The sequence below is a fragment of the Manacus candei genome, unplaced genomic scaffold (assembly GCF_025592945.1).
Source record: "Manacus candei isolate 608988 ecotype Guabito, Panama unplaced genomic scaffold, ASM2559294v1 h1tg000073l, whole genome shotgun sequence".
NCBI classification, from domain to species: domain Eukaryota; kingdom Metazoa; phylum Chordata; class Aves; order Passeriformes; family Pipridae; genus Manacus; species Manacus candei.
The window spans coordinates 3,177,672-3,188,277 of NW_026138121.1; positions in this window are offsets into that span (position 1 = coordinate 3,177,672).

Below are 10,606 nucleotides of genomic sequence, written 5' to 3' on the forward strand. Positions count from 1 at the left end.
GATTTTAGCCCTATATTTCCATAATAAAAATACAGATGCCCAATTATTAGAGGTCTTCATTTTATTTAAGACCACAGGAACCACGTACTCATTAAAAAAGGAAATAAAGATGTACAAAAATAAATACAGTCAAGTATCACAACAGTGTAAGAACTATTTTGAAGGTAAGAGGAACAGCTAATAATTCACAGCCATTATTCCTTTATCATTGTTCAGCTGAAGGTTGAGAAGAGTTTAAAACTGCAATTATCAACAATAGGTTTGCATGGAAATCAGCTCCTCTGCTGCATTTCTCCCTCCTCCTCCTCTTAAATAAAGAGGTGGAAGCAACAAAGGAAGCAACACCTTTAATACAATAAAAAGAGGGTTTTTTTAAGAAACATCCATGCAATCAGATAGACCAAAAAAAAAAAAAAAAGGGGGAAGAAAAGTAGAGCCTTTTAAGAAGTTTGGGTACTTTTTAAAAATCAAACCAATTAAGACAAAGAAAATGTCAGGTTGGTCAAATCAGGAGGAGAAACCTTTTTTGTCCCCACTATTAAGCCACATTATCTTCACCTCTATTGCCCATATCTCCATTATCTTTGCCCATATCTCCATTATCTTTGCCCATATCTCCATTATCTTTGCCCATATCTCCATTATCTTTGCATCTTTTAATCCTTTGGGCAAGTTTCAGTTATTACTCCTCGTGGGCCACTCTTCCCAGCTCCCCAGTAAGAGGAAATCTGCCACAACTGGGAGTGGGAAGGACTCAGATCCAAAGAAACGAGCACAGGACCAGGCAGGGAGAGGTTTTCCTGCCCTTTCCACCATTCCTCCACCTCGCAGACCAACAACAATTGGGACAATTTACTTCCCCCCCCCCCCTTAAATAACTTAGGAAAGTTAAAAAAAATCCCTTTTCTAGTAACACGCTGCCCGCTCTGGGTTTGTTTTTCTTTGCTGGTGCCTCCCAATGACCGGGGATTAAGGAACAATTACAAGGCTTCATTCTTCCCGCCGTGTAATTCCAAGAAAGGAAGAGCATCATTCTGGAACATTGTGCTCGAAAAACAAAGGAGAGCTTTGACTGTCAAGTCACTGATGTTCCCTCTTCACTTAAAAGCTTTCCAATTTACTTACAAATTATAGTGTTTTTAATGCAAATTAAGCGCTAGAGAACATTCTTTCCTTCCCCCAGATTAGCGAGGACCAAATTGACCAGGAAAGCCAAACACGGAATCTGGACTGGATGAATATTTAAAATAATGAGACTGTTTAATTATTCTGATTGGTGAAGTATGAGGTTATTAAACGCCTCTGAACTGATGACAGGGTTTGAACATATGGTTTTGCTTTCTGAACACAGAGAAAATGTTTCCTGATACTCTGTGTTCTGCTGTTCTTTGTTGAATTAACTACGAGGATGAAATACAAGCTACACATGCTCAGGACCTTGGGGAAATATCTCTTGCTTCAGAAGCAAATGCCACGATGTGAAGGCAGAGGCACTCGAGGTAACAGGGAATGTGAGCACACACTGACCAGTTCCTGCACAGGGAAAAGGGGCTGGATCCTTCCAGCAGCTCCGGAAAAAAACCCCAGTTCAGCCAGTTCCGCTTTTACTCCAATTTACTGAATTTACACACATTTGATAAATTCCTATTTATATATACAGAAAAATCCTAAACCAGAGGGACTTGTAGCAAAGATCCTTCTCAGATCATGCAGTATAAACACAGCAAATTCTCTGTATTTCCTCTTAGATTATGATAAAGGTTATACAACTCTTTTTTTCCTGTTTGAAAAGCCCTTTTAGCCATCAGGCCTCTAAATGTTCAGGTGTTCAAACAGCCTTCTGAGCCAAAAAGCTGTTACCTGGGTGCTTTCCTCCCAAGATCCTGCACTGAATTACCAAGGAAAGCATAAACAGGGAAAATATGACATGGTTGGAGTCCCCAGACAAGCAAAGTGATTTCCTTGCCCCAACATCAGGGTGAAGTTCTCCCTGCTCTGCTTTCAGAGTGTCCACTTGTCCACCTCACCTGAACTAAGATATTCCCAGGTGGATTTTGTTCCTTCCCAGCTGCACACAATAGTTTGGGCAGTTTTTTCCCCTCAAACTGTTTTTTGGGCAGTTTTTCCCCTTTTATTTTGGGATTTGAATCCCAGAGAGTTTGTGTTTGACTGCAAACACTCAAGGTCAGAGCTGCTCATCTGCAGAGAGAGGGGCAAAAAGGTGAACAAGCTGCTGAGTTTTTAAGGTGTAGGACACCTGCTGCTCCTCTCAATGTCATGGATTTTTTTGGGAAGTGAGAGCACAAACCTAAAGTCTTCCACACAGGAAAAATGGGAGAGGGACTGGAATGACAGGGTAAGGAGTAACAGGTTCAAACTGGAAGAGGGCAAATTTAGCTTAGATATTAGGAATAAATCCTTCCCTGTGCAGGTGGTGGGACCCTGGCACAGGTTGCCCAGAGAAGCTGTGGCTGCCCCATCCCTAGAAGTGTCCAAGGCCAGGTTGGACAGGGCTTGGAGCAACCTGGGCTAGTGGAAGGTGTCCCTGTCCATGGCAGGGGGTGGAACTGGATGAGCTTTAATGTCCCTTCCAACCCAAACCATTCTGTGATTCCCTGATAAATCAAATCACCCTGAAATAACAGAACCAAGGTGGAGCCTGTGACCCACCCGTGTCCCTGTGACAGTCTCTGTACCACCTCCTTGCCTGGCTCTGGCAGCAAATTCCTTTAAAGATGCAGCTCCAGGAGCTCTCACAGGGCCCACCAAGATCACATCCCTGCGGCAAGTCATTCACACCTCCTGGTTCCTGATGCCATCTGCTCCTCCCTCAACCTATTTCTGCCTTTAATTAGAGATTCGGGAACTTCTGGAGGCCGAAGGGGGCAAAGAGGTGAAGGAGATCATCTGGTCCTTGCCTCCCCCTCGATGCCTCGTGCTTTGACCCCCCCTGGTAGCTGCTGTGCCCTTTGCTGTGCCCTGAGAAAGGGCAGAACCCAGTGGAGAAATCCACTGTTCTTGGGCTTTTCTGGATGGATCCCCAGCCTCCTGCTTTGCTCTCACCTGCCTCCCCTCTACCATCCCACCTCCAGCCCCTCATTCCCTCCCGGCACAGATAATCAGATTATCACTTTGTCCACACCTCCCCTCGAGCTGGCCCCGAGGAGCAGGTGGGGATTCAGCCGAATTCAACCCCCCCCTTGCTCTTCCCACCTCCTTTCCTTGCACTCCAAAGGAATTATGTTCCCTATGAGGAACATTTTCACCCCAAGACAGGTGCTCTGAAACACAAAGCAAGAGCAGGGACCAGGCTCAGCAGGGAGAGACTGGAAACAGTTCAGTTGCTGAGCAGATTTTGTTTTTCCCCCCATTATTTTGTCAAGGTGGGGAGTTCTTTTTATTTTTTTTTTATATATTTGCAATTAATTTCTATTTCAAAATGCTTTAACAACCCCCTGTGCCTAAGGGGAGGAGCTGTTACCTGTGCTGGTAACAGTGATACTCCCAAATATGGGCCAAACCTGCTGCTTTCAGTGGCCACAGGCACCTAAAAACAGGTCTAATGTAGCCCACAGACCACTCTCTAGCAGGACACATCCTCCTGCAGTTCCCACTGAGCTTTCCCAGTGCCAGCAGGGGCTGGCAAATTCCCCCTCAGGAAAAAAACGAAAAAAAAAAATAAAGAACTCAAGCTTTTACCTACATGAGCTGCTGAAGGAAAAGACACAAAACCCACAAAAGCCAACTAAGCAAACAAAAAGGAGATAAAAGCAGTTTGCTTTAAGGCAGCAGCTTTTCTGAAAGCCTGCAGTAAATCTTTAAGATTATCAATAATGAACACATTCAATGTCTTTTTTAGTCTTCTTTTAAATCACTCCTTGCAGTGGAAAGAAATCAGTCCGGGGGGTTGTTCCTATGCAAGCTGCATTTATTATCAAGGGATTGAGAGTGCTGGAGATGGAAAGAGGGAAAATGAGCCTCGACAAGGCTTGGGGAATAAAGCACACTGGCACTTTATAGTCCTTCCTCCCCCTATTTGTCACAGCACCCCATAATGAGCACTGGAATTCATCTCGGCTCTAATGACACTCTCGGTGGTGGATGTTTCTCCCAAATTTAGTCAAGTGACAACAGAAAGTCTTTAATATGCAAAGGAGCCCTTTTTGTGTAACTCCCCAGAACTTTGGTGTCTTGTCATGCCTTACAGGAATTCCAGGGGAAACAAATTGCCACAATCACAGGAGGGAACAGGAGGGACCTGTCAGGGCAACGCTGGAGTTGGCTCCTGATTTTCCTGTACGTGGAAGGCACCACATTACATGGAATAAACCGGGTCCAGGAATTCCTCATAAATCACAGTTCAGCCCCACAGAGACCTGCTGGTGCCACACTCCCCATTTCTCCCCTGCCTCAAATACCAGCTCTGTACCATCAGCTCTGCTCCTGTCCCAGCAGGATTCCCCTCAGGAGAGAACCCACAGCTCCTGTTGGGATCAGCACCTCGGGATCCACGAGGATCCTCAGCAGGGTCATTCCAAGGCACGGCAGAAATGATGCTGCCAACCCTCCCCGTGCAGAAATCAGGAGCTGGGCCCCCAAAACTGCCTTTAGAGAACAAAGCTGAAAGAAGAAACAAATCCAGACATTTTGGGCAGAGTTTTCCTTGGTTTTTTGGTTTGCCTTTTTGCTTGGGTTTTGGGGTTTTTGTTTGGCTTGGGGCAGTTTGTTTTTTTGGTTTTTTTTTTTTTTTAGTTGGTTTGGGAAGTTCTCTACTTGTTTTGTTTTCTTTGTCTTTGAGGTAGATTTTTGTCCTTTCTTTTTTGTTTGGGATTTTTTTTCTTTCTTTCTTTGGTTTGGGTTTTTTTTTAATCTTTTGGGTTTCCCTTTCCTTAAATAGAGAGGAAATAAAGCAAGATGTCACTCCCCTCCCAGCCTGCATCATTCCATTAGACAACTCCTTCTGGCTAAAGGCATTAAATTAAAGGATTGTGTCATTTTCTCCTGATAACTTTGAATTGATCACATCTACCAGGGAGGTGGAGCTTGGCTAGAAAGGGTCTGCACCAAACAGCTCCTTTTTTGTCTGTGATTTCCCCGGGGCATCTTTTAAACCATTAAAATTTACAAACAACTTCATTTCTTATTAACACAGTTCCTTAATTGCTTCCATGGGAAAAGAGTCGAGTTATTTGCATCTTCTTTCTTAGGGCTCCAGGGCTTCAGCACAAACATTTAAGAATGAGCTTTGAAATGAAGCAAAAGCAGAAGTTCTGCTCCAGCCCCAATCCAGGCTCAGGTTTGGGGATGGAGCCTCCCCTCCAGACTTGCTCAGACACTTGCACATCCCACCAGGCCGTTTTAAACCTCTTGAAGAAATAAAGGGATGATTTTTAGGCATGGTTTTGGATAACATGCCCTTGGCAGGTTACATCAAACCAGCTTTTTTGTCCCCCAGGTTTGCCAACAGCTTCAAAGAAGGGCAGCACCTTCATCCTAGAATTTAACACTCAGCAGTAACATCTCCTGCCCTGTTGGAATCTACAAAAAAACCCCATGTTCACAGAAATCCAGCAGGGATTTCTCAAGCCCAGGATACCCCAAGGAGCTCACAGGCAAGCACATTCTTATTCCAACTGAGTACCTCCTCATTTCAATGTGTTAATCAAATCTCTGTGGTTCAGGCTTGAAGTTCCCTGCACTCATCATCAATTTGAGATGAACCTATTATTTAGGTTCAGAAAATTGCTCACCAAACTCAATCAAGCATTACTCTCCTGAAGTCTTTATAACAGGAGTGTTTTGGTGGGGAAGAGCCCCTGGAGCAGCACCCAGGGGCAGGGTGAGCATCTCAGAGCCACCAGGGAGATTCGATCTCACTCCAGCTTGACTCTTCCCTTGGAGGGCACAGACATTCCAGCCAGGCCATTGGAGCAATTCCAGCATTTTCTGTCTGCCAGGAGCCCCTTCAAAACCCCCCCAGGCCGTGGTGACCCTCCCACAGGGCAGCTGGGATGGCACCTGGAGCCCAGTTTTCCTCTCCAACCCTCAGCACGACCGCAAGAGGAGTTTTGCTTTCCCATCTTTTTTTTCCCCTGCAGAAGCCAAAAAGACCCATTGCCTTAATTTTCACCTCATGCATTTGGTGCTGGCAGCAGAAAAAGGCAGCAGCAAAAGACCTACAGGGCACCTGCCCAGAGACTCTGCTCAGAGTGACCTTGCTCCCTCCCCACAAGTCCAAACAGTTTGAATTCCTGTGCCTGAGGGGAGCCCACAGGATGAAGAAAAGCTCTTTACAAGAGCATGGAATGACAGGACAAGGGGGAATGTCTTCACACTGACAGACAGAGGGTATAGATTGGATATTCAAAAGCAATTATATTGGATATTAAAAAAAAAATAAATCTTTACTTTGTGGGTGGGCAGGCCCTGGCACAGGGTGCCCAGAGAAGCTGTGGCTGCCCCATCCCTGGAAGTGTCCAAGGCCAGGTTGGACAGGGCTTGGAGCAACCTGGGCTAGTGGAAGGTGTCCCTGCCCGTGGCAGGGGGTGGAACGAGATGATCTTTAATGTCCCTTTCAACCCCAACCATTCTGTGACTTTGGTTGGATGAAATTGTGTTTCTCTAGCAAAGATATCAGTGCAAAATGCTGCCTTCTGGGATTTTTCCTGTATCCATGTCAATCTATTGGGGAAATGCTCCAGCAGGGTTTCTGGATCCATCAGCTGTGTGTGGGAACACATTTCAAGGAAGCACCTCCATCTGAAACGGAATTCCCCAGCTCCTCCCACACGTTTTCCAAGGAGAGCAGGCACTGCTCTATCTCATCAGCTGCTTGCACTCTCACACTCAAACACCGACAGCAAATGGCACCAAATTTGCCATAAGCTGATACATCTCACGAATGCACTTCATATATAAAGCCTAAAATATAAATCCCAGTGCTGTCTGGGAACTGGATACCACCCAAAGCCAGGAGTCTGCTGCTTGGTTTGAAATATCACTGGGAAATAGAAAAGGATCCTTTTAGTTAATGCTAATTATTATTCAGTCTGTCATTAACAGCAACTGCAACAGGCTTTGATAGACGGGTTGAGGAGCAGCTTTGGTTTCCATTGATGAGCCTGTGACGAGTTGCCAAACTTTTCTGATTGCTGATAATTAGATCCTGTTAGTTCATCATCTGCTCCTGCTCCAGCACCGAGTGCTGAGGGCTCCGTGGAGCACGGGAGGGGATCTGAGCAGACTTCCCAAAAATCTGAGTGGGCAGGGAAAAGGAGAGAGGGGCAGAAAAAGACATTTTTTGCCTCCGTGATCTGAACTAATTATACTAAAATGACCTTTGCAGGCACCAAACTGCTCATCTTCCTTCCAGCTTGTGTAACAACACAGATGCAATGATGTGATTGGCAGAGGCAACATTTAGGTTTCCTACTGGTAAACATGGGATGGTTTAAGGTGTGATTTTTTTTGCACTTCTGACACATCCATCAGCGTGTGACAAAAAGCTGGGGCGCAGAGAACCCATTAGAGGAGCTCTTTCTCAAAATTCCAGGCAGTTGAGTCACACTTTTGTAAAATAAAGCCTCTGTTGATGTCTCCTCAGGGCATAAGAAGTGTTTATAAAATACCTATTGCACACGGGGATTATGAGCAATTTGGAGATTTATTTTCAGCCGCGAAACTGATAAAAATCTCCGAAAATTTAAAAACATTAATTTCACGAAGCGTCAGTTGAGCGATTCCTTTGTTCTAAGGGACAATGGTAGACAATGTTCCAGTGACCTCCAGTGGGGACCAGGGAAAATACAACCATCCTACACCCAACCCTCTGCTCCGTGTAGCAGGATTTGAGCTGCAAAACCTGGAGGAAGGAGATTGGGCTGGGATGTGCCTGCAGAGGCTGCTCCATCCTATTCCCAGATGGACAAACAGGGGTCTGAGACACTCCTCTCAGCTTTTTTAGCCAAATAAGCTCAAACCAACCTTGACATCCCTCTAACACAGAGAACTCAGGTGAGAGCTGTCACTGCTCAGACAACAAAATAAAAGAGGATCAAATAATCATCCCAGGGAGACTTTGCTGCCCTTCAAGCCTGGGGTCAAGTCTTTGTGGGACACAAAAAACCCACAAGGAATCACCATGAACCCCCCACACATGGAAAGCTCCTGAGACAACAGGAGCTTGATGGCAGGAGTAAAGGAGCAGAAACTCCTTCCAGCTCCAGGGCATTAATCTGCTGGAAACAGGGACACTTTGTCAGAGGTCCACAATTATGGTCCAAATTCAGAATTCTTCAACCTTCCAGGCTGATACAGCAGCTTCCATTGGTTTAGCCTTCATTTTGGTATCTCCAGAAATACAAGTCCACACAGACACCCCAAGTTGTCAACTCTCTGCAGTGGGGATGAGTTCCCTGTGCCAGAGTTAGGGGGTCTCCAAGCAGAGCTCATCCCCCCCAGCAGCTGATGTTGTAATGCCTGATCCCAACAAACCCCAAAATGCTGCAGAGGGGTCACCCTCTCTCCTGTCAGCACAAGCCCAAGGCCTTTCCCTCCATCTCATCACCTGCTTGTGTCACTAATGACTTCTGAGCAGCCAAGAACCCACAGACTTTTAGGCTAAGATTAATCCCCTCCCTTCCCTTTGTTGGGAGAGAAAAGGAGGGAGGTAATTTTTAAAGCACAAGTCCTTCTTATCACCATCTGGCCCTGATGAATATGGGAAGAACTCTGTTGATACATTAATAAATCCAGTATTACACGGTAGAACAGATAGCAGGGGAAACACATCAGTCATCAACAGAAAAGCCTCTGCTAAACTCCAAGGGATGACCTTCAAATTAAAAAAGAAACTGTGATAGAGGGGTGAAAACCCACGTCATGTAATGCATATTCTGGCCCTGGTTTAGGAAAGGCAACAGGACTAAACCAAATCCAGATTTAAAATCTTCTCCTGATCTCCCCTTTCCAAAGCCACCATCCATCTGAGACCTGCAGGAATGTTTTATCTCCATGTGGAAGGCCTGAGCCACTGTACCTTTTAGGAAAACATGGCAACTCCCAAAGCTTGGTGTTCCTGGAAAGAAAACTGTGCTCACTCAGACTCCAGGAGTTCCACACCCACGTTACAAAAACACCTCAACACAGGTTCTAAGTCATCCCCCAAAGCAGAGCAGCACAGATAGAAAAAAACTCTTCTCTCCCACACCACATTCCCAAGAGGATTCATCTCACCTTGTTCCTTCCTGATGGCACAAGGAAACCAGTTGTGTGCATTTTGCCTGTTTCTTTGCATAATGGAAGAACTAACATTTTCCTAAGAAATCATTTCCTCTCCCAAACCATCATTCCTCATCCCAATGAAACTTTACAGAAGGGCAATTCTTCACCATGGAGAAAAAAAAAAACCCAACAAAACACTAAAACTAGTGCAGGGTCTCTATTTGCTACTGTCTGCACAATATTAATGCAGAAAATAATATATTGGCTTGAATCAATATTTCCCTGACTCCTCCATCCATCAGTCCCCCTTCATTTGATAAAAGTCCTTCCACGTCACGTTCCCCCAGACTGATGAGATCACAGAGGCTCTTTCCAGCATGAGTGATGGTGTGGAGATGTATAATTGCCCAATAAATCACCCCCTCTGGATCAAAGATCTGAGATCCTCTGGGTGCCAAGGAGGCACAGCAAACATCATAAAACACAATAAGTTAATTAATTGCAGCGTGATTTTTAGCACCTTTAGACAGGTTGAGTTTGACTTGTCACACACAGATATCCTGGAAGGCTCAGCCTAAACCACCTGGCTGCAGAGCTGGGGTCAAGCTAGAAATGTTTTGGGGTAAGGACTGTGGAAGCAACATGGGCAAAGAGCTCCAACAGCCCACTGAAACACGGATTCCTTGGGATCCTTGTGGGTCCCTTCCAGCTCGGGATATTCCAGGACTCCAGAGTGCTGGAGTGTCCAAGGTTGGACACAGGAGTGGCTGTGCAGGAGGGTGGTTAAATTGGTTAAACCACAGCATATTCATTGCCACAAATACCTCCTGGAGTGACCCTTTCCCTGGTGTAACCTCCCTGCACACAGCCCAGAATTCCCAAAGTGCCTCTTTCCTTCTTGCTGGCCCTCCCACGTGAGCTGTTCAGACTCTCAACCCTACAAAAACAAGCCTTCCAGCTTGCAAGGGATGGGAAAACACGTTCCTGGCTGCTGTCTGGTGGCCCTTGTGCAGGTGCTGGGGGCAGAATTCACACCTCCAGGCACCTCCTGGCCCCAGGAGTTTGCAGGAAGAGGTGCTGGTAAGATCCAGGTCGTGTGCCTGCACCCTGCAAAGCTTCCCAAGGCTGCTTGGAAACCACAGGAACTGAGAGATCCCATTGCACAGCCACAAGTATTTCTGAGAGAATTTGATCCCATCAAAGCCTGATGGGATTAAGACCTTCCTGGCAGCTCCCAAGCACAGCCACAGGTCTCTGTGTGCTCCAACAAACACCTTCATCCAAAGGAGTGAAGCCACAATCTCCCAACGTGAGCTCTGGAGAAAACAAACAACCCAGCACCCAGAACCCTCTGTTTTACAGGCCTCTGATTCCACAACCTTTC